This window comes from Saimiri boliviensis, chromosome 4, assembly GCF_048565385.1.
Source record: "Saimiri boliviensis isolate mSaiBol1 chromosome 4, mSaiBol1.pri, whole genome shotgun sequence".
Lineage (NCBI taxonomy): Eukaryota > Metazoa > Chordata > Mammalia > Primates > Cebidae > Saimiri > Saimiri boliviensis.
The window spans coordinates 163,541,626-163,566,274 of record NC_133452.1 but is presented as its reverse complement, the minus strand read 5'-3'; the positions used below and the strand labels follow the sequence as shown (position 1 = coordinate 163,566,274).

The 24,649-nt window shown below is 43.0% G+C and overlaps 1 protein-coding gene across 9 annotated transcripts in view; it reads left to right on the top strand.

The window, feature by feature from the left end:
• Positions 1 to 24,649, top strand: part of CARMIL1 (capping protein regulator and myosin 1 linker 1) — a 354,136-nt gene that overhangs the window by 61,286 nt on the left and 268,201 nt on the right. The window contains exon 1 of one of the 9 annotated variants that reach the window (XM_074398535.1): positions 12,939 to 24,255. The exons of the other annotated variants lie outside the window; for them this stretch is intronic. The gene's annotated coding sequence lies outside the window, so the exon portion shown is untranslated. Of the gene's footprint in view, positions 1 to 12,938; positions 24,256 to 24,649 lie in introns of those variants that run through there. 9 annotated transcript variants of the gene reach the window in all.

Below are 24,649 nucleotides of genomic sequence, written 5' to 3'. Positions count from 1 at the left end.
GACTAGCCTAGGCAACATCACAAGACCCCATCTCTGAAAACAAAAAACAAAAAACATAAAACAAAAAAAAACTAGTTGGGTGTGTTGGGTGCACCTGTAGTCCCAGCTACTTGGGAGGCTGAGGCAGGGGCATTGCTTGAGCCTGGAAGGTTGAGGCTGCTGTGAGCCAAGATTGTGCCACTGCACTCCAGCCTGACTGACAGAGCAAGACACTGTGTAAATAAATAAATAAAAAAGAATATGGTTTTTTGGTTCTTTAAGAGGATTAGCATACAGTGTTCCCTGAATCTATTTGACAACGGAGGTTTTTTGTTGGTTTTAAATGAGACATCTGTAAGTATCTTTTAATGGGAACCCAGCTTGAAATATTGCTTGAAATGCTATACCAGTTGACAATATTGTGGTAGTGGTGTTGGGGATGGGTGGGTTGTTCTTTATTTCTGGGAAAACTGGTAGGCTCCATATAACCATCATTACTTCCTAATCTTTTTTAGGTTATTAAGGAGACAAAAACCTTTTTTCTTCTCCTTGTATTTTAACATGTTAGTACCACATATTATCTATGCTTAGGTATGAATTGTGGCTCAGAGACTTGCTCAGCATCACACCAATGATGAGTTTCAGAAGTGATCCTAGAATGTACTTTTCCTGTATTCTTTCTCCTCTGCTGGTGTCTTGTGAGTGCATGTGTATGTGTGTGCAGCACAACACTCAGAGTGGTTATTGTTTTCTCAAAGACTCAGCTGAACACACCCCTGCTGGCTGGTGTAGCTCAGGGTTGAGTAGTGATTCTGGTGTTAGAGTTGAGAAATTTGTTAGGGGATCTTGCAGCTCGTAGTGGCTACTTCAGGGAGAGGTGTCCAGAACAGAGTCGGGAGTCCACGGGGCCAGAGGCCCTCCTGATTCTGGACACACAGAGTACCTCAGTTTCCCCACCCTTATAACATTCACTTATACTAATTAATTACTTAGAGAGAGTGAATGTATTATAGTTATGTGAACTTGTATTCCCTGGCTGTCTGTCTTCTCATGCCTTGGTGATTTGTGGGGAGGATAAATTGCTTTTTGATTTTTTTTTTTGAGACGGAGTTTCGCTCTTGTTACCCAGGCTGGAGTGCAATGGCGGGATCTTGGCTCACCACAACCTCCGCCTCCTGGGTTCAGGCAATTCTCCTGCCTCAGCCTCTGGAGTAGCTGGGATTACAGGCACGTGCCACCATGCCCAGCTAATTTTTTGTATTTTTAGTAGAGACGGGGTTTCACCATGTTGACCAGGATGGTCTCGATCTCTCGACCTCGTGATCCACCTGCCTTGGCCTCCCAAAGTGCTGGGATTACAAGCTTGAGCCATGGCACCCGGCCCGCACTTTTTGATTTTTATAAATTCTGTTTTCTTCTGCCAACTGCTGACTATTAACATCTCAATCAAATGGGGAAATTGCAGTTACCAGTTTACATAATCTGCATGCCCACACCTCTTGCTTCTCTCCCTGTTACTGACCCAGATCCTTGATGATAATTGTAGATTTTGTTATCATTTAAAACCTTTTCAACTAGGTACTTGGTATAATAGTTCTTATTAATAGTTTAATTTTAAAATTAAATTTATCATTTTATTAATTATTTAGTCATTTGCTGACTTGGTAGTTATTTATCTTATGATTGCTTTGAAAAAAGTCTTATTTCTGAGATGAACCTTTAACAGCCCCGTTCTGTGACGGTCTACTAAGCACAGTGTTAACCTGAGGTCTTTGGAAAGGCCAGCTTCTCACAGATCTAAGGGATGTGATTTGCTAGCAAGTCTTTAGATGGCCGGTCTTGACTACATCTGATCAAAGTTGGGAAGTGAGCTGTTGGAGATGGTGACATTTTCTCAAGCATGAACAGTAACTGTCTGAAACCATAGGCTCTTCAGACCTCTTCTGTCATTTCATCTTTGCTACAGTCCTTGGAAATAGCCTGTCTTTACAAAGGGTTCTATATAGGTTAAGATACTTGCCTGAAGTCATGCAAATAAGAGCTGGTCTGGAAGAAAAACTCAGTTTCCTGTCTCTCCTGTTCACTTCACTGCCCTGCATGGGCTTATGCTTTTTTCTTTCAATGAAGTCTTTCTGGGAATCATATGCGCTGATCTCTGGGTGTGTGTTTTAAATTGCAACTTGTGTTGCAACTTGTAATTCCGGTTCTTGTATATTACTCAGGCCTTCTCTGTAGATGGGTAGTTAATCCATGAAAATCTGGAAAAGCACGCAGCTCTGTTGATTTAATTTTGTTATAAGATAAGGAATGCATAATCACTCTGGGTTCCTGGCTTTAAATTCTAAGGATGTGTTAAATTATGAAAATGAAATGAGGTTTCTGAAAATTCTATATTCTGGAAAATGCTATTAAGCAATTTCTATTTTAATGCAATGTATATTTAAAAAAATATATTTTCTGAGTATAGTTGTAGCTTTTTTTAATCTCCTTGTGATTTTCCTGAAGCTGTGCTTAAATGTGAACAATTGTTTAAAATAAACCAATAAAGAAGAGGAACAGAATGAGACATTTTACATGTTTTACTAATTCTGACTTGTCCCTAATTTGTGGTATTCAGACAAATGGTATTCAGAGGTTGTCTGTACAAGATTTTTTTTTTTTTTTTTTTTTTTTTTTGAGACAGAGTCTCTTACTGTCACCTGGGCGGGAGTGCAATGGTGCGATCTCGGTTCACTGCAACCTCCAGCTCCAGAGTTCACGCGGTTCTCCACCTTAGATTACAGGCGTGAGCCACTGCCCCCGGCCTGGGTTCTTACAGTGCATTTCCAAACTGATTGTAGAGAACGCAGCACCTGAGTGGCCATGTGGGCTGTGCTCCCTGCGGGGTGGCAGGGTGGGAGCCAAAGCCTGCAGTCCACTTTCAGTGTGCTTTCGCTTGCCCTGTGCTGGCATCCATATTTTTGCTTATTGTCTCTGGTTTCTAGATCCTTTGCAGGCAATGAAACTCGCCTTATATGGAAATATACACGTCTTTCATAGGAAGAGTGTGTGTGTCTAAGTTAATCACTCCTGGTGGGCTCTCTGCCTGCTGTTACTGTGCTAGGTAGTCTCTCGGCCGTTTGGCTACTTCAGTTTAGATCCTAGATTGTTTCCCAATTAGCTTCCTAGTTCATCCCAGTTCAATGCATCTTCCATATTCACAGGAGAAAAAACAAAAACAATAAAAGCCTTCAGTGTGTCTCCTTACCCCCAGCTTTCAGGTACTGCTTTCTGCCCCCTGCCCCCACTTCCAGCTGTTTCTCCTGTCCTGCTTGCATGCACCCTTCTCATTCTGGCATTAGGAACTACTAGCTGTCTTGGCAGTGACAAGTTTGATCCCTTCATGCTTGCAGGTTATTGCACCATCCTATGACCAGAATACCTTCCTCTCCTCATTTCAGCATTTAGCACTCAGCTTCTGTGTATGCTTCTCTAGGAAGTCCTTCCAGTGACTCCAGCCACAGACTCTACTCACCACCCTCCCCTGTGAGCAGCTTAAGGCAGTATGGTAGCAAAGAGTGTAGGCTCTGGTCCCAGGTTGCCTGAGTTCGAACCTAGCTCCCGGCTGTATGACTTTGGACTAGTCAGTTAACTTCTTTGGGCTTCAGCTCTCGTCTCTAATTAATAATATTTAAGGTTATTACTGGGATTAAATGAGTTAATGCTTATAAATCATTCGTGAAAGTGCACATACAAACATCCTGTTGCTGACAATCTAGCGTTGTTAGCCTTTAAGCCTGAAAAACCAGTCTGATTCCATTTTTGTACCCTAAGGTCCCTTTTATAGTACACGGGACATGGTTGGCACTCAATAAATGTTGCTTACACGAATAAGTGAAACAGAAAGTCAGTGATCACAGAGCACTTATTTTCGTGTTTGTTAAGTTAGGCCCTGCTTTGTTCCGGAAAATGATTTATTTCAATTAGGGTGTTAGATGTACCCTTTATAGAGCAATGTTTGTAAAGTTTAAAATCTATGTCCTCCTTAGAGTCAGAAGCCATTTGGAATTTCATTTTGAAATTCTCTTTCCCAAACATTTGTAATTTTGGGATAGTTGCCCTTTAAAAGACAGTGTTTAGATTGAACATAAATATATTGTGTTTAAATTGTGTGCCTGCTTGAATAAATGAAGGACTTACTTGTCAGGGCAGGTATTATGTTGGAATATGATGTCATGAGGCTTCAGGAAACTAATGCTTATCATTTATTTGTGCTTGAAAAAAAGTGGAGCTATCCAAATGCGTTTCTCTACTTCCTTATTGTCCTACAGTTCCCCTTTCTTCTAGGTTAATAAGTGTCTTATTGCAAATCAGCCCCGTATCTGTTCAAAATTCAAATATTGATGGTTCAGTTTCCAGTATTTTCTCCCACGTACTCACACTCAGTATTATTTCCTGAGGGTGATGTAAGACCTGTTGAACATTTGTGAACTGTGAGACGTCTTTGCACATGTCTATTTCTTTAGTTGTATTATGATAATCGGGCACATTCTTCTGACCTTGATTATCTCACCTCTGTATAACATAAGGATGTTGAAATCTAGACCAACTCTAAATATTGAATGTCAAGTTAAGTGTCTTATCACACAATGGTATAACCAGCCAACATCCTCTAAAAGATCCCATGTCCATAATGGCATCATTGACATCTGAACTGTGTGGTGTTGTTCTCTGAAAGGTGCTATAGAGAAGTCACAAGTGTGAAGGGCATTTGTGATGGTTGTGGGTCAGAGGCTCCTCAAGTGGAGTGAATGAGGCCAGCCAGGCATGAAGACAATGCAGTGAATGATTCTTTTGTTGTGTAGTAAAATGAAGTACTAAATAATGTTCCCTTAACAAAGAATCATGTTTGGTCAGAGTGCATGTGATATAGTGAAGAGTTTTTGCAAACTCTTCATTTAGCAACAGATATTTTGGCTCAAAGATATGAAAAACATTAATAAAAAGGTGTTAGTGGCTGGGCTTGGTGGCTCTGTACCTGTAATCTGGTTTTAGGAACTAACAAGCTGGTTCTGACTAGTGTATGAGGGTGGGGTTAGGTTTTCCCTGTCTTCCTTCTTCCATAGCACTTAGGGAGGCAGAGGCAGGTGAACCACCTGAGGTCAAGGGTTGAAGACCAGCCTGGCCAACATGGCGAAACTCCATCTGTCCTAAAAATACAAACATTAGCCAGGCATGGTGGCACACATCTGTAATTCCAGCTACTCAGGAGGCTGAGGCAGGAGAATCGTTTGAACCCAGGAGGCAGAGGTTGCAGTGAGCGGAGATTGCACCACTGCACTCCAGCCTGGGCAACAGAGCAAGACTCTGTCTCAAAAAATAAAAGAAAATGGTGTTGGTGTAAAAAAAAAGGATACTATATATTGTAGTTACAAATAGTCATTAAATGTGACAAGAGTACAGTGCTCCACTTGCTGTGACAGTGCACTGCTAAGCTCTGTCCCCAGAACGTTGTGCCCCTTGGTAGACTCAGTCTTACACAGGTTACTTGTCAGATCAGAGTCCTCATTTTCTGCGCATACGCTGGAAAGAGCATGTGGATTATTCCACAGATTGCTCTAGTGGTTCTTTTGTAACTTTTACTGAAAAACTGGTCCTAGTTTTTAAGATTTTATTTCTTGGCTGGTTTTGTTAGGATAATTTACACTTTTGGTAGTAGTTTTGCCATTATGTCATTACTTAGGAACAAATGTAAATTATTGCATTTACTTTATAGTGCCAGCTCAGAAAATTTCATTTCAGTGGTAAGGAGGCCATTGATTCAGTTATCACAAACTATTTTTGTTTCTTTTTTTATTTTGTTCTCTCTCTCTAGAGATAAACTGTTTTGATGAATGAGTTGTTCTGTTTGTGGAAGGATTTTACACTTACATGTCGCTTCTTGGGTTGTGCTATTTTGGAACTTATATAAAATGAAAAGAAACAGTACGTGAGTTTTACTGCTGAAAGTTGAAGGGTGATCCTATTGTTTCAGAATTTGAGTCTCTGCCAGCATGAATCCTCCCATAGAGAGCCCCTAAAGCCTATATTATAGTTTTGATGAAATTTACACATTCTATGAATGAAAAAAATATGTAGAATTTCCTTTTCATGATTTTTTTTTTCTCATTTTGTTTCCCATTTGTGTCCCCATCAATATAAAATAAATCAAAATGACCATAACAAACTCAAAGAAGTGAAAATCGAGAAATTGTTACCTGTATTATGGACAGGTGAGTAGTGTCACCTCTTGCTTGCACACCCACTGTCTTCCATGAGCCTAGCCTGGAAAGGAAAGTATTTTCCTGTGCTTAGCTATTTTAATCTTCTTGGGAAGTCATTTGAATATGTGAGTTCTGGAAATTGTAGATAAGTAGCTGCTTCCAACTAGTATATGAGGATGGGGTTAGGTGTTCCCTGTTTTCCCTCTTCTTCCATAGTGAGATTTGTGGAGGGCCAATTAGAGTCTTCCTTGACACAAGGTTATTCCTTTATGTAGCATGGGGGAAGGACGTATTTTCTTTGTATGAATTCTGCCTGATCCTTTTCTGGATTGACTTTGATTCCTATCATGGAGTCTGTCCGGTTTTTAGTATTCTGCCTTGGTTGGTGGGTATTCTGGTAGTAGATATCTCAGATATTCTTCCTTGAGTCTAAAAGTATCTCCCAGCAGTGTGGACTTAGGCACATTTGTGGTCATTTTGGCTGTGATGGCCAGTACTGGCAAGGACACCAAAATAGAAGCTTCAGTTCTCAGCAGGATCAGGTTGCCTCTGGCTGGGAAGAGGGTGTCCAGATGCAGGGTGCTGGCGTAGACGCAGGTGTGCTAACGTAGACACAGGGGTGCTGGCGTAGACGCAGGGTACTTGTTTAGATGCAGGGGTGCTGGCCTAGATGCAGGGGTGCTGGTGTAGACGCAGGGGTGCTGGCGTAGATGCAGGGCAGTGATGAAAGGTTTTGAAGCCCTGCTCAGTGTGATCTTGGGCAAGCTACTTACCCATGTTAAGCCTCAGTAACCTGTGCCATTGGGGCCTTGATAAAGGTTAATGAGGTGTAATAGAAAAGGCTCTTCACACGGTCACTTTCTGGCACATGCTCAGTACGTGGTGGAGGTTGTGCTGATTTTATTGATGTAGAATTGGCTGTAGATGCCCCTCCCACTTTCCAAGGTCCCAGCATCCTGCCCAGTCTGCCTACATTGTTGTCCAGCATAAAGAAATCATCAATTTTGTGATTTATTTGGCTCCTTGTTACTTTTTCCTCCTTGTAAATTCATTGTCCATATCCTTAAGACGTTTTCTTTGGCCTTACCGTAGTCAGAGACTGTTTTCTAAATAGAACTAAAAGAGAAATTTGAGCATCTGAATCTGACCGTCTCCCCAATTAACTCAGTAGGGCAGACCTTCATTGAGAGTGTCTTTTATTTTTCCGGTCACGTGGTAAAGAAGCAGAGGGCTCTCCTTACTTCCAGAGTTAATTTTCATTAAAAATTTCAGTGTTCAGTGTGTAGCTTAATGTCTCTTGAAATGATTACTATTTTTGAACCAATGTTTTTGTCACAAAGTTTTGAGTATACAATATTTCTTATTTGACAACCCTCAACTTGTAGGAGTTTCTAAATGGCTAAGAACAATATGATTAGAATGTATTGCTTTCGGCTGGAGGCCAGGAATACTGGATCATTGGTTTAGGGTCTGACACTTAAAGAGGCCAGCAAGCAGAAATGTAATGCCCAGATATGCCAATGCATGTCGCTTTGTTCCATAACTTCAGAATGAACCGAAATCCCTGGCCACCTATCTTTGAGATGTATGCTGTTGGCCACAGAAGCATTAGTTACTCTCACCAAGGGACTGGGAAGATCGGCAGACCCTGAACTACACGCTACGAGGAGAAATTCAAATGCCCCAGTGTGCAGGATGCTGGGTCAGTAGAAGCAGCCTTAAAAAGAAATGCTGGAGAAGGCTGTCAAGCAATGCTTTTTTTTTTTTTTTAAAGTTGTATAAGAATTGCCAAGCGACAGATCAGAGTCCAGAAGTCAGGAGAGGAGTTAGGAAATTTTCAGATATTTAAAGTCCGACCATGTAGTAAGTAATTCCCTTGTGGAAGATAAGGGGTAAGTTCCAAAAGGAAGGAACATAACAATGTGGCAGTTTTCTAATGAACTTTGGTCTTAAAAGGAAGCACACACAGGATGGAAGGTTCACAATCAAGAGGGACCAGCCATGATCTTAGCTTGTGTTAACAAACAGCACATCAGGTAGTGTTCTAAGCACTCCACATCCTTGTTTGATCTCATGAGAACTTTATGAAGTAGGTGCTATTATTATTGCCTTTTTACAGAGGAGTAAACGGAGGCTCTGGGCTTTTAGGTATTTGCTGTCCTTCACACACAGCTAGTTAAGTAACTGTGCTGGGATTTAAGTTGAGATAGTCAGATTCTAGAGAGGTCTGAGATTTGCAGAAGATGCCAGGGACAATAAAAAAGGTTGTTGAAAGAAGTGTTCCAGATGCCTCTGAGAAGGAAAAGAATATATTTGCATCTGAGCGGAACTGATGGTAGCTGTGGGTAGTCAGAGCATAGCCTTTCAACTCCTCTTATCTATGTATCTTTTATATATAGAAAACTCAGAATGTCGGCTGGGTGTGGTAGCTCATGCCTGTAATCCTATCACTTTGGGAGTCAGAGGTGAGCAGAGTACCTGAGGTCAGGAGTTCGAGACCAGCCTGGCTAACATGGTGAAACCTCGTCTCTACTAAAAATACAAAAATTAGCTGGGCATGGTGGTGCACACCTGTAGTCCCAGCGACTCGGGAGGCTGAGGCAGGAGAATTGCCTGAACCTGGGAGGGAGAAGTAGTAGTGAGACGAGATTGTGCCACTGCCCTCCAGCCTGGGTGACAGAGCAAGACTCCATCTCAAAAAAAAAAAAAAAAAAAAAAAAAGAAAGAAAGAAAGAAAGAAAACTCAGAATCAAAAAAAATTGGAGAAGTTATAAGACAGACCTCATTTTTCTAAATAAATTTAAGCCTCTTAGCCCCACAGAATTTCTCCACAAGATTCTGAGAACATTTAGATCCAAACTGTTTAACCAAGTCCACGGTGATCCGTGAGGAGGAGCGGAGAACAGAAATAACACTGGAAAGGCGGAGGAGGGGGCACATGTGCACTTTGGTGAGGAAAAGGTTGGGAAGCATTGTTGGAAAGAAGGTGCTGTCTTTAAATAGTTAGGGCTACTGAGGCTAGTTGTTGAAAGCTGCAGTGAGTGTGTTCATTAGCTAGTGGGCAGCCCACATTTAGAAGAACTCAGGTGTAAAATGGGGCGAGTCTTCAGCTTGGGAATGGTTCAGGTGGAATGGGAACGTTGGGGTGATTTGATCATTAAGATTTCCTCTGGCCGGGCGCGGTGGCTCACGCCTGTAATCCCAGCACTTTGGGAGGCCGAGGCGGGTGGATCACGAGGTCAAGAGATCGAGACCATCCTGGTCAACGTGATGAAACCCCATCTCTACTAAAAATACAAAATATTAGCTGGGCATGGTGGTGCGTGCCTGTAATCCCAGCTACTCAGGAGGCTGAGGCAGGAGAATTGCCTGAACCCAGGAGGCAGAGGTTGCGGTGAGCCGAGATTGCTCCACTGCACTCCAGCGTGGGCGAAACACTGTCTCGAAAAAAAAAAAAAGATTTCCTCTGAGAATGCAGCTTAGTATCTTTGAAACCAGGCCAGAGATTTATTTGGATCTTTGGTTTTCCATTTGTGAAGAGGTATTTTAATCTCATTTCCAGATGAAGAAATTTAGGTTCAGAGAGAATGGGAGTGACCTTCCCAAAGCCACTGACCCAGACAGGCTGGATGCTCACCTCCTCCCTTGCTGCTCTCTTCTTACTACAGCTCACCTGTGGATGGGCCATCAGGAGTCTTAGGAGGCAGCCTTGATTCTGGGATAGGCCTACCTGGGTTTAAATCCCAGCTCTGACACTTTAGTTCGTAACCTTGTTACATTATTGTGATGATTAGTGAAAAGGGAGTGTTTAGCATATAAGAAGGGCTAAGTGTACGTTCTTGCCTCTCTCTAGTTAGGCTTGAAATCCTTCTTTATTTCATGTACTTATTATTAAGTTTTCTACCACCTCCCAACTCATGACCAAAAAGTTTCATTTTTATCTTATTTTTCTCTTTGGGTGATTTTTATAAGGGTATTTCTTAAAGTTTCTCTATATTTAAATACTTAATACTGTCTAGGGCATTTGTGCAAATTATTCAACCACAGGGCTTTTAGAAATCCTTTCCAGCTCTAAAATTATCGGATTTAATTTTTTTTTGAAAAAGGTGCCTTCTACCTTCCTCCTCCTCCAGCTGCACATGTAGTTTACTGGTTACTGTGGTAACCGCACTCTAATAATCCTGTCAGGAAATACGATGCAACTATCTGTCTAATCTTATTTTCCAGACACAAAACAAGCACACAGTTTCCTTCTAAGAATCCTTCTGAAGCGCTCCAGACTAAGCACTGTTCCTTCTTGTTCTGATGCTTTTTAAGATTGCACTTGGAGAAGAATGCACCTCACTGGGTGTTTCCTCAGTGTGGAATGTTTTACAATACCCAGAGACCAGTGCATCACTCTAAAGCTCTGTGTACTTTCATGTACTCTCCTGAAGTTGATGAAATTTGGAGGAGTTTGAACTGTAATATTAAAAAAATGCAGAATAGTGCATTAGAGAGGATTTAAATTTATTTTGCATATCGAGGATTGAAGGTAATTGCTAGGAGAGCTAAAAATTGGTATTTTTGCTTCTTTTTTTGGGACAAGCCGAATTTTATGAACGGCCCTCTGCTAATCCATGAACAAGGGATGAGTCTGTTTCTCTTCAGCCTCCCTCCCTTCTTCAGCCACTCACTCTCCTTAGTAGGGGTCTAGTGGGATCCCTGTGATGCTGCTTCTGGCAAGGACCCTCTGCACTCCCAGCCCCTCCACCAATCTCTCTTGACCCTCAGAAGCAATCTCATCACACCTCTTATTCCCGTTTATAGGTCATAGGAAGACAGGACTCCCACGTCATCCCTCACTCCCGTGTCCTGGTCCTCATTTGCCTGTTTACTTCAGCTTTTCTAATCCTGCCTTCCTCCCCGAGGGAACTCACGAAGCCCCTTCACTGTGTAGTTTGTGTCCGCACCGTCAGTCATCAGCAGAATCCCCCACTTCCTCACCTCGTCCGGAGCGTGCCCTCTATCACCGTGTTTTATTTTGGGTCTCTCCGGCTGTGGTGCCTGTGCTCCAGCCCTTTCAAGTGGCCACCCTTTTCTCACCTTTCCCGTGCACCCTGGCTAGAGCTGGGGAAGCATCCTCTGTGCGGCTTTCGGACTGCTGCTGCTCCTTCTCCTGAGACGCCGCCTCTTCTGACTTTCAGGTCTCTGCATGGCCCACTTTGCCTCCTTGTGGCAAGTCCTCTGCTTCTCCACGAATGGCTTCTTCTCATTCTTTGAACGTTTTTTTTTTTTTTTTTTTTCTGGTTCACTGCCCCTGTCTCCAACACTCCTCCTGTGAGTTCTCCAGGATTTCAGTCCTCGTGTTCACTCCATCCCACAGTCATGTTTTAATCCGCTCATCACCAATAGCTCCAGTGCCTCCATCACTCCCTTTCAAACGTCCCACTCTTAACACCATTTCCTCTTTTCTGGCAAGCCTCATGTGGTTCCTCCAACCTCTGTAATCCATTGACCCACCAGGATTTTCAGTCCGTTGAATCCATCACCTCTTCACGGCTCCACACTCACGTCATGTCCTCACTTTGCCCTTTCCCCAGTTTGAAGTCCACAGTCAACCACTGTAATCTCCTCCATGGCATAGGTCCTCATCACCCGGGACCACTCACACTTGGTCATTCTTGCCTGGTTAAATGCTTCTCCATCTCAGCCTGTTCTGCGCTTGCACCCATGAGGCCAAATGTGCTTGAAGTAAACCACACCACCCTCATGGTTGTCTCTGCGCCCATCACAGATCTCAAGTGGGCCCTTGCTCCTTGGCAGCCTCATGGTGTTTGCGGCGTCTCATAATTCCCGACACTCTCTCAGACAACTATTGAATGTTTTCTGCTTGCTCTTCAAACATCCGTGGTCTCCTTACTCTTAGCTGTTTCCTTTTTCACCAAAAGCCCCAGAAATCATCAGTAGAGAATGCGATGTGCTGCCACCAGCACACCACCACCTGCCTGCGTCTGTGCCTGTGCTGCCACCTCCTTGGGCATGACATTCTGTCTCCATTCACACATACCTTCTCAAGGACATTCCTTCATGAAATTTTCCCTCTTTCCTATAGCATCGATTTTCTTCTTTCTACCAAATTCCCACTGGCACATGAGTTAATATTTTTCTCATTATGTAAAAACATCCTCTCTTGACCCTCATTTCTCCTCCAGCTACTTGCCAGTTTCTTTTCTTGCTTTTACTGCGGAATGTTTGAATGAGTCCTCTGTGATCATTAGGTCCAACATCTCCCCTCTCATTCTATCCTGAGCCCATCACAGTCAAGTTTGCACCCTAACTCATCATACTCCATTGTCACTGTGCTTTTTGGGGGCACTGGTGACATTCCCTTGCGGAAGCCCATGGTCAGGTCCCACTCCCTTCTTACTTCATTTACCAGCAGCATTTAACACAGTAATTTCCCTCCATGAAATACATTCTTCTTCTTCTTCTTCTTCTTTTTTTTTTTCTGAGATGGCAGTTTGCTCTGTTGCCCTGGCTGGAGTGCAGTGGCATGATCTCAGCTCAGTGTAATCTCCGCCTTCCGGGTTCAGGCGATTCTCCTGCCTCAGCCGCCTGTGTAGCTGGGATTACAGGCATGTGCCACCATACCCAGCTAATTTCTGTATTTTTAATAGAGATGGTGTTTCACCATGTTGGTCAGTCTGTTCTCAAACTCCTCCTGACCTTATGATCCACCCGCCTCGGCCTCCCAAAGTGCTGGGATTACAGATGTGAGCCACCACGCCCGACTGAAATACCTTCTTTACAGGACTGCTTGGACACACGTGCCCTCATTTTTTTGGTTTTCCTGGTCTTCCTCAGTATCCTTTGCTAATTCCTCATCTGTCCAAACTCTAAACAAAGTGTTTCAGGGTACTCGTTCCTCATCTGTATCTACACTGTATGATGACTTCCGCATTCGTATTTGTAGCTTGCATCTCTCCCTTGAACTCCAGAGCCCTTCATCTGGCTGCCTGCTGGATCTCTCTCCTGGGATGTGTGTAACAAGCATTTCAAACATAACATGGCCAGTCTCCAATGTGCTTGATCCACAGCCATTCCTATCTCAATTAATAGCATCCTGCTCTTCCACTTACTTAAGGGAAGACATTTGGTGCCATTCTTTTCCTTTATTTATTTCTTGAGACAGAGTCTCACTTTGTCACCCAGGCTTGAGTGCAGTGGCGTGATTTCCACTCACTGCAGCCTCCACCTCCCAGGTTCATGCAACTATCATGCCTCAGCCTCCTGAGTAGCTGGGATTGCAGGCATGTGCCCTCACGCCCGGCTAATTTTTGTCTATTTAGTAGAGATGGGGTTTTGCCATGTTGGCCAGGCTGGTCTCCAACTCCTGACCTCAAGTGATCGACCCACCTCAGCCTCTCAAAGTGCTGGGATTACAGGCGTGAGCCACTGCGCCTGGCCTGGTGTCATTCTTGATTTTCTCACATACCCCATCAGCAAATCCTATCGGCTCTACCTTCAAATTATATCCAGAGTCAATTTCATATCATGTGTACTGCCATCACCCTGGTCTAAGCTGCCGTAGATTTTCACCTGGTCTTTCAGCTTCCAGCCTTATCCCCTTCATTCTGTTATCAGCTGTGTGCAGATCATGTCACTCTTCTTCCCATCTCATTCAGAGTGAACGCTGCAGTGATTACCGTGACTGACAGGCTGTGGTGTGCCCTAGCCTTCCATTAGCCTCTGGCTTCACCTGCCACTCCCCGCCCACTTGCTTCCTTGCTTCCCCCTCTCTGCTCTTGTTGTTTCTCGATGACTTCCGAGTCTCCCTCAGAGCTCCTTGCGTGTATTCTTCCCTCTGCCTGGAATTCCCTTCCACTTCCTGCCCTTTGTGCATGTCCTCATGATCCCTTACCCGCTGCCTCACGTCCTGCAGGTCTTTCTTCAGATTTCCAGTGAGGACTTCCCCGGTCACCAGTGTGAATTTCCACGCCCCTCCCGATACTTTCTCTCTCCCTTGCCTAATTTACAGTTCCTTAGTATTGAGCGTAACCTAATCGAGTATATGTTTTATTTATCGTATTCTTTGCCTCTTTTCTCTCGTACTGGAGTGTTAGTTCCACACGGCCGGGGACCTTTGTTCTGCTTGTTGCTTATCCCCGGGACTAGGACACAGTTTGTGTCATGGTACGGCATCACAAGTATTTGTTTAACAGAAAAATAACTGTTTCTTGCTCTAGGCACATTTTGGCTTAAAGTCACTGTAAATACGCTTGCCACAAAGCACTAATAAAGCTAATTATTTTACTTCATGTTCCCTCTGAAAGTATATTTATTTTACGTGTCAAATTAATTTAAAAGCATAATATTAGGCATGACAGAATGCAAATAGAGAAGAGTTCCTACAGCTTTTCATGCCGCTTTAAGTGATCCCCATTCATGGTAGAGTTCTCTCTACATGCATTTCAAAATATGTCAACTCATTTCTTTAAATATATCGTGCCTTATTAGAAAAACAAGATTTAAGGGACCTGGATGGAAATGTGATGATGTAAGGATGGTGTGACCTCACGTGCTGTGTCAAATGTGGGTGATCGGAGTAGACTGCACATTATCGATGTCAGTAATCTCCTCTCTAGGAGGCACAGATATCTGTCTGCTGTGCCAAAGCTTTTGTATTGATTACTTCAGTTCTGCCTCCCTTGTTTGGGAAATAATGTCTCCAGTCCTCTAAATGTAAGCTTATTTATGTTACAAGGCAAAAAGCAATTGAGTGTCAATTTCTCGAAGTCAAGTTAATCACAACTACCTAAATGTAGTCGTGTGATATTTTACTAACAGCCCAGTGATCCCATCCCCACTGGCTGCTGCGTGTAACTGCAGAGGGAAGGACGGAACTCATGCTGGTGTACTCTGGGCTTTCTCTTAGTCTTTTCTGCGCTCCCTTAGTCTCATTCATAGTTAACCAGAGTGAAAGAAGTTTCAGAGCAATTCATATTTCTATTTCCTACGAAGTTTTCAAAAACATTTTATTTAAAAAAAAATACTATGAAATTAACATTTTTGGGTGGGGTATGGTTCTCTGAGTTTTTCAAAAGTCATTTTACTTAGAAATTATTTCAGAACTATGCAAGAATAGCAGCGGAGGTTTAGAAAGTTCCCATGTGCCATTTACCCAGCTTTCCCTAATGTTAACATCTTATTTAACTGTGGTTAATTGATTAAAACTGAGAAATCAACAGTGGTACAGTACTGTTAAGTAGACTACAGACTTTATGTGAATTTTTACCAGTTTTCCACTAATGTCCTTTTTCCATTTCAGGTTCTTATCCACGATATCATGTTTTAGTTATTAATTTATCTTTTAGTCTTACAATCAGTAGCACCACTTTCAAACTTACATGGATGGAGAAAGGGGGTTAAGTTAATGCTGTGGTGAAGCCGTGAGAGTGTACAGTAAGTCCTCACTAAACGTCATCAATGGGGTCTTGGAAACTGTGACTTTAAGCGAAACATCATGTAACGAAACCAGTTTGACCACAGGCTCATTGATATAAACAACAGTTAAGTTTCTACTGCAGATTTCTTGTATTTTTTTTTGAGCTGGAGTCTTGCTTTGTCGCCCAGGCTGGAGTGCAGTGGCACAGTCTCGGCTCACTGTAACTTCCACCTCCCAGGTTCAAGCAGTTCTGCTGTCTCAGTCTCCCGAGTAGCTGGGACTACAGGCGCGTGCCACTATGCCCGGCTAATTTTTGTATTTTTATTAGAGACGTGGTTTCACCATATTGGTCAAGCTGGTCTCGAGCTCTTGACCTTGTGATCCGCCTGCCTTGGCCTCCCAAAGTGCTGGGATTACAGGCGTGAGCCACCATGTCCAGCCTCTACTGCAGATTCCTAGTAACAAAAGATCATCAAACTTCTATATAAACATAGCACTTTTTTTTTGAGACGGAGTTTCGCTCTTGTTACCCAGGCTGGAGTGCAATGGCGTGACCTCGGCTCACCGCAACCTCCGCCTCCTGGGCTCAGGCAATTCTCCTGCCTCAACCTCCTAAGTAGCTGAGATTACAGGCATGCGCCACCACGCCCAGCTAGTTTTTTGTATTTTTAGTAGAGACGGGGTTTCACCATGTTGACCAGGATGGTCTCGATCTCTCGACCTCGTGATCCACCCGCCTCGGCCTCCCAAAGTGCTGGGATTACAGGCTTGAGCCACCGCACCCGGCCTTTTTTTTTTTGAAATGGAGTTTTGCTCTAGGCTGGTGCAATGGTGTGATCTTGGCCCCCTCCAACCTCTGCTTCCCGAGTTCAGTCGATTCTCCTGCCTCAGTCTGCCGAGTAGCTGGGATTACAGACATGTGCCACCACAGCCAGCTAATTTTGTATTTTTGGTAGAGATGGGTTTCACCATGTTGGACAGGCTAGTTTCGGACTCCTGGCCTCTTGTGATCTGCCCGCCTTGGGCTCCCAAAGTGCTGAAATTACCGGCGTAAGCCACTGTGCCTGGCCATTAAAAGCACTTCTAATCTTAAACATAGAAATAAATGTGAGTTTTACATACACTTAAAGAGCAATAAAAACAAGATAATTACCCAATTTTTGGTGAATTATTGAGTGATAGCAGTCATCTTAGTGATGGGTTAAATCGAGTAAATGTTTGCAAAGCGAAAATGGTAAAGAGTCTTCCCTATCATCATGCGTTTTAAGAACAAGTATATTGAGCTTGCTGTGTGGTTTTGTACCTCATATTTATTGTTGTGTATTTGTGTGATTATTGTCTACTTGGTGAATCTCAGTTTGACAATAATTTGTATTCCTTCCTTCATTCATTCACTTTTCCACCTGCTTGTGTTAGTTCAGGGTTGAGGGTGGCTGGAGCCTCTCCTGGCAGGCAGGGTACAAGAAGGGAACCAACTCTGCACAGGAACCCACTGCAGGGTGCACACGCACGCACACACACGCACACGCACACGCACGCACACACACACATGCACATTCTGTCTGAGTCAGACTGGGGCAGTCAGGCATGCCAGTGAACTCTATGTGCATGGCTTTGCAATGTGCAAGGAAACTAGAAACCTGGAAAACCTTTCTCAGACGTGGGAAACATGCCAATTTCACACCAGAGAGTGGTCCCACTCAGGAATTGATTTTTTTTCTCGTCAGTGTCATTAACCAAATGAAATGATATTATTCAAGGACCTGCTGTACAGGTTTAAGGCAGGTAGACTGTTGGGGCTGGGTGGCATTCAGATCTAGGGGCTATAGATGGGTGACCCTGTGGGGCTCATATAGTGTTGGAAACATGATTTGAATTTGCCAAAATTTAATGACTAAAAGGTTTTCTAGAAAAATTTGTGTTTTTGATTTCTCTTTAAAAGACTGGTAGTTCCTGCAGCCTGAGGTCTGTGTTCACCAGCAGGAATGATCACGTGGCATGAGGGGAATCGTCACCATGGGCAAGGATCCCACCCTTCCGATACTGCCCTCGTGGAAACCAGACTTCTCATTTCATAGATTAAAGTGCCTCAGGGGATCAGCACAGTGACAGAAAGCCACCTCGCCTTGTCTGGGCTTTCCCTGTTCCTCTCAGTCTCAGAGAGAGCTGCGTGGGCACGGTTTTGTCTTCTTTGGGCAGCAAAGATGATAGCCGAAAGAGGGTGCAGTATGAACTCCCCTCCAGGCCTCAGCCCACTCTTAGTATTTTTGCTTGTGTCCCTCAAACACTAGAGTTTGCAGACTGGTGCTTGGGGGCTGCATTTGCTTTGTAGTCACTTCCTGTTTACCTGTACGTGGGTATCGAAAGTATTGTGAGTTACTAATGGTAAAAATCAAGTGATAAGCTTGAGAATCCAGATTTGTGACTTATTTTGAGAAATGAGATGACCTGCAGCCCTAGGGCCGCCATCTCACCAGGCATGGGCTCCTGGGCTAGGGTCAGGGCTGCGTCCTCAGATGGGCACAGCCTCATCGGTCCTTTATTCTCATTTTTGGGACCCACCTGGGTTCCTGTGGGCATTTGAGTTTGCAGCGTTTGCCTCAAGTTATTAGGTTGAAAATCAGAGGAGCCCCAGCAGTTTCCTGTTTATGTTTCTTGATAACAGTTATTCTTATAGGAGTTATTGAAATAATTCCTTAAAAGTTCTTGAGAAGAAATTTGGAACATGGACTTGTAATAGCATCTGAGGTGAGGTTTGCCAAAAGTCAGCCATCTAATTTTTGTCTTCCATGCCCCTGCCGGCTACCCCTGGATGTGCTGTCAGTTCCCTTCATGTAAGCTAAGGTTTAGTGATAGGCAGGTATTAGCTTAGAGTATTCCCCCTTTTGGGGCATTTTTGTTTAAACACAACTGAAAGCATGCTATATTTAAACAATTGAGTGGAAGCTACCGTGGTGGAATTTCAGGCATTCATTAGATGGTATTCCTGAAATTTCATCCCAAAAGTGTGTAAGCATAGAAATGAGAGTGGAGTGCTCCCTCTTTGGGTCATTATAGAAACATGGAACAGATTCCTAAAGGGGTGTCGTTTGTGTATGTAACTCTTAAGGGTCTAGATCTGTGTGGCCCTGTACGGTAGCTGCTAGTCACAAATGGCCACCGAGCAATTGAAATATGTAATCTACATTGAAATGTGCCGTGAGTCTAAAATACACACCAGATTTCAAAGACCTACTGTGAAAGAAAGGATGTAAAACGTCTCATTAATAATTTTTTATGTTGATTACGTGCCTCAAGGATAATGTTTTGGATTTAAGAGGTTAAATATTAAATATTACTAAAGGTGCTTTCGTCTTTTTAAAAACTGCGGCTACAACAAAATTTACACATCTATACACAGCACACATTCTGTTTCTATGGGACGGAGCTGCTCTAGATTCTGTGGTATTTGATGGTGAGAAAGGGTGAGCAGCCTGTTGTCTAGACCTTGGTAAAGCAAAGTACAAAGAACAAAAGTGGAGCGTCTGCAAATGGCAAATGGTCTTGACACCTCTTGCCTTTAATAAAGGTGCACTGAATTGCTCACCTTAGGGCTTTTGGTGCCTTTAGATGGATGCGAGGTTGCCTTCTTGCTTCGTTAATTGTATTCAGGGTGTGGTTCAGAACAAGAGACTTGGAGTTAAACAGTTGCTCCTTGGAATTCCAGCTTAGATACTTGACCTTGGGTCAATTATTTTAACCACTCTGAGCCTTGTTGTCCTCCTCTGTAAGTAATGGACAATGATGACCCACCCCATTGCGTGATGATTAAGGAAAATAACATAAATGTAAAATGCCCAGTGTTAATGATTGTTATTCCTGATAGTGTGAAAATAAAATAATCTTATTCAGCTCTTCTGTGTGCTAGGAGTAAGTCTGCCCCCGAAATCAGGAAATGGCTCCTTTTTACTTCTGTGATGTGATACTGGGTCTATCAGGAACCATTTATAATAAATGGATTTTTTTTTTTAAATTCACTAGTTTCATGGCATAGGTTTTTATTATATCAGTTTCTTTTTGTTGTCAATGTTCAATATTTATCAAAAGCCAGCAAGGACTAAATGTTTAAGAAAATATTTGGCACCTTGAATTTTCACAGAAGTTGAAAACATGTATTCGATACAGTAAACAAACAAACAAAAAAAGTATTCATCTATAGGTGACTACATAAATGACTCCAGACAACAGGAACTGGACAGTTGAGGATGGGGCAGTCACTGAAACCATGCCATAGGGATGTCAGCCTGGTCATCTTGCTCTTTCTCTTTGTGGTTTTCCGGCACTGTGGGGTACTTTTTTTTTTTTTTTTTTTTTTTGAGATAAGGCTAAACTTTTATTATGTGTCTTCAAGTTTTTATTATGTGCTTGTGGAACTTATTAAACTTAGTGTATGACTGATGTATATAACTCAGGGGAGCGTCTGTGCAAGTTAACTACTAGAGAAATCGTGACAGGAAAAATAGGATGCCAGGAAGATAGTTTTGAATGGCCTTTATCTTCGTCCCTTGATCATAAAATAGTTGGGACCTGGAAGCTGGGAACTTGGGGCTCAGAAGGCCCACTGGTGGCCTGCTCACGTGTAAGAGTGCACAGATTGGTAAATGTTTTTTGAAGCTTGTTTATTGTCTCTGTGTCTGTGAAAGACACTGCATGAATCATTATCTGCTTCACCGTGTCTCTTGCGCTAAAGAAGGCAAGTCTCGTATTTCCTACTTCATGCCACTTTGCTTGGAAGTGACTTAGTAATTAAAAAGACTGTCTTGCTAGAGTAGCTCTCTCTTACCTGTGGATGGTCTTGTTATATCCAAATCAATCTGTTAGTGTATGTAAGAATGCTTTGTGAGCTAAAATCACTGAATAACTACGGTCTTATTACTAACTACTGGCCAGTAGCTCACTTGATTTCATCCACAAGCTCCAGTCAGCCCCTGCTGCTGCCACCTCTTGGAGGAGATGGTGCTTCTGTGTGGCTGCTCCTTCCACCCTGCCTAGATCTCACTTGGTATCTTGTGGCCATCACAAGCCTGGCTTTACCCACCAACTATGGGTTCTGGCTGCGACCAACTATAGGTTCTGGCTGTCCTGCTCAGGATACGACAGCTGCTCCCTAGCAGGAATTCTCTGATTCCTGACAGATGACCCCTCTTCCTGAGTTATGGTTATGTTAAATAATATATATAAGTGTAATAATAGCCGCTAACAACTGATTGCTTACTGTATGCCAGATGCTTTTATAATTGATTTTCTTTCTTTTGAGCCTCTCAACAATCCTAAGAGATGGATGTTATTATCTCTATTATTCAGATGATGAAACTGAGGTGCAGACAGGTTAAATGCTGTCCCAGGTCTATCAGAGAGTAGATCTTGAGGTTTTAAGTGTGCTTATTTTCTGATCTTTGTTTATGTTGTTTTCCTGCTCTCTTGCCATGTGTCTAAATGTTTCTAGTCTTCAAACACAAGTTCTACCTCCGAAGTGACATTTTCATTAAGTACTCTGAGCTACACGTTATGTGCCCTTATTCCCATTGATCTGAGCCAGCTGAAGGACGTCTTGCTTGTTTCTATGGCTTAGCTAGTCTTTTACAGTGTCTTTTTTGCTGATTGTTTCTTGTGCATCATTCTTGGTTTTGCAGATTTTATTGTTAGTTATTTGTAAGATGAGGGCACTTTGTACATTTCTCTTACATTCTTCAACATACTTAGCATGGTAGTGAGTAAGCTCATTAATTAAGAAAAATTTAAGAAACAGACATAGAGAATTTGCTACTGACACTGTTGATTGGCTGACCCTGCCCCATTCACTACCCTTTTCATTGTAGCTTCTGGAGTGATTAGCCTAAGAGTGTTTCTTCATTAGAAGCAGTTTTGCCCTGCAGGGGATATTTGGCAGTGTCTGGAGACAGACATTTTTTATTTTCACAACTAGGAATGGGGTGCCACTGGCATCCAGGGGCTAGAGGCCGGGGATGCTGATAATCACAGATAAAAATACTGTCTGGTTCCGTAAGTCAGTAGCACACAGGCTGAGAAACTCTGGACTAGAAGTGGCAATATCACATGTTCTGGCCAATTAAATATAAGTGGAAGGGTCTGCTTTGGCTTTCTTCTTCTTCTTCTTCTTCTTCTTCTTCTTTTTTTTTTTTTTTTCTGGGACAATATTTTGCTCTGTCACCGAGGCTAGGTTGCAGTGATAGGATTGTAGCTGACTGCAGCCTCCAGTTCCTGGACTCAAGTGATCCTCCTGCCTCAGCTTCTGAGTAGCTGGTACTACAGTTGTGTACCACCACACTTTACCCATTTAATTCTTTTATTTGTAGAGGCAGGATCTTTCAATTGCCAAACAAGGTCTTGAACTCCTGGCCTCAAGTGATTCTCCCTCCTTGGCCTCCCAAAGTGCTGGGATTACAGGAGTGAGCCACCATGCTTGGCCTGCTGTGGCTTTCTAGGAAAACTATGCTTTCAGGAGACAGGATTCCCTCTTGCGGTTTTCAGCTTCTTCTGCTTTCAACATGAGCTTGAACTTGGAGGTAGAATATCCATGCATCTTGTGACCAAAAGGGAACAAACAGGAAGATAAAAGTTAGCATGCTAAGGGTGGTGAAGTGAAAAGATAAAAAAAGTTTGAGCTTTCTTTTACTTGTAGCCAAACACATTCCTGAGCTAATGGACTACAGAAACTTGAGTTGGGAAGGAATGAAGCCCAGCCTGACCTCATGGAAGACTTCTCCAACCTTACTGGTGACATAATCCACTGCCAGGGAGGGAGTCTAATTTCATTGCAGATCTATCACCATTCAGCAGTTCTCCCTTACCATGAGTGAAATTTGACTCCCGAAGATTCTGCTCATGGACCCAGTCTGCTGGCCTTGGAGTCACCTGGACCAGCATTTCCACACTTTCGTAGATGTCAGTGCAGAGTCGTCCTGATCAAGCTGATGAGTCTACAGACAGGCACCCTTGTCCAAATATCCTGGAGCATGTACATCTAGAACCAAATACCGTCTTCCTGGGCAGCTCTTCAGTGCTACAGTCCAAAGGCAAGGCCATCAGTAAAATAAAAAGATATAACCTCTGGGACACCAAAGCTCTTTGGTTTCCTACATAGGACTTTAGAGTCAACATAAATATGCTAGATGCTTCTGATAGTATAACCACATGAATGAGCCAAGAAGGAACTCTCAGTGGCTTGACAGCCTTTATTTTTTCTTCTGTGTCTTGGGCAAGACACCAGGAATACTGCTTTCCTCTTGATTACCTTTGTTTTCAATCCAGTTTACAAATAACTAAGTGCCTTCAAACCTCTCAGAGTAAGGATGGGCAAGGTGGCTCATGTCTGTAATCCCAGCACTTTGGGAGTCTGAGGTTGGAGGATCACAGTAGGCCAGGAGTTTAAGACTAGCTTGGGAAACATAGGGAGAGTCTGTCTATACAAAAGAAAAACAAACAAACAAACAAACAAACAGTTAAATGGTGGCACGCATCTGAGGTCCCAGCTGCTCTGGAGGCTGAGGTGGGAGGAGGATCACTTAAACGCAGCAGTTTAAGCCTATAGTGAGCTATGATCACAGCACCTTAAACCAGCCTGGGTGACAGCAAGACCCTGTCTGTAAAACAAACACCCAAACCTCTCAGAATAAATGTATGAGAGCTGTTTCTGCTAAATATCTTTCTTTTAATTAAAAAAAAATTATTCTGGTAAAAAAATACCAAAAAACCATGAAATTTGTCACCTTAACCATTTTAAAGTGTGTAGTTCAGTACAGTATATTCACATTGCTGTGCCATAGATCTCTGGAACCTTTCCTTCTTGTCTGCTGACTTACGTTTTATGGCAGTGTGGGGTAAGCCGTGTCTTCAGATACTTGCTCATTGATTCCTTTCCTACTACTTACACTCCTCCCACCAATGCCCCCAGCTTATAGTAGGAGAAAGAGGTTCCTTTGGCCGGGCTTTCCTCCGTCTAAGACTTCCGTGTCAGCCGTTCAATGAGTTTGCTCAAGTTCTTGCACAGTCCTCATTATTTCATTAGTTGAATGCTTAAATAGAGGTGGGTTTGAAAAACCAGAGATTTGGTTTAAAGGAAGGGAATGTCAGGAAGCAGCAAGGATTCTAGGTGGTTAGGGTGCAAACCTCGCCAAGTAACTCAGCTGAAAACATCTTCTCAATTCAGTACAGGTTCCCCCATGGAAAGATGCACACGGTTGTTTTTCCTGGCACTTCTCCCTTCCCCATGGCCCATATGTTAGTGCTCTTACTTCCTCCTGCCCTCTAGCAGCCAAGTTCTTATCGTGGGGAGCTGCACCACATGTGTTGGGTACTATTTAATTTTGAGTTAATCGAGCTTTTCGCTGCTAGAGTCTGTGTGGTGTTTTCTTGAATTCATGAATTAGTCATTAATTTGTGTTTAGCAGGCAGGCACCCTGGCAGTCTGTGGTCTGTGCCGCAGACCTTCTTTTGGATGGAGGCTCTTTGTGCAGTCTTTAATGAATGATGGTGGGAAAAACAGAGTCTTCTTCAGGGTCCCTTTAAACGGTGGCCTTTTCTTTACATCCAGCTCTTACCTTGCAGGTGGGTATGGGTCTTAACTTCAGAATGACTACTTTTAGTAGGGCTGACTATTAGGGTGAGATGGAGACTGTTCTGAGGCTCTGGAGAAGTGATTGTGTGTGTGTGTGTGTGTGTGTGTGTGTGTGTGTGTGTGTGTCACTCTATAAGGGTGAGGAAATTCCATGATTTGAATGAGTTTTTCTCAGAAGGGCTCACCTCTAAAATAAACTTAATTAGATAACTGGAATTTCCTACATAGATTGTTGTTGTCAGGTTCTGTTTTCTTGCTACGATTTGGAGAGCATTTGAAATTTCAGATTCATGAATTTATACCACAAAAATTCAAAACAGTCTAAAAGTACATAGATGCTCATGACTGTAATCCCAGCACTTTGGGAGGTTGAGGCAGGTGGGT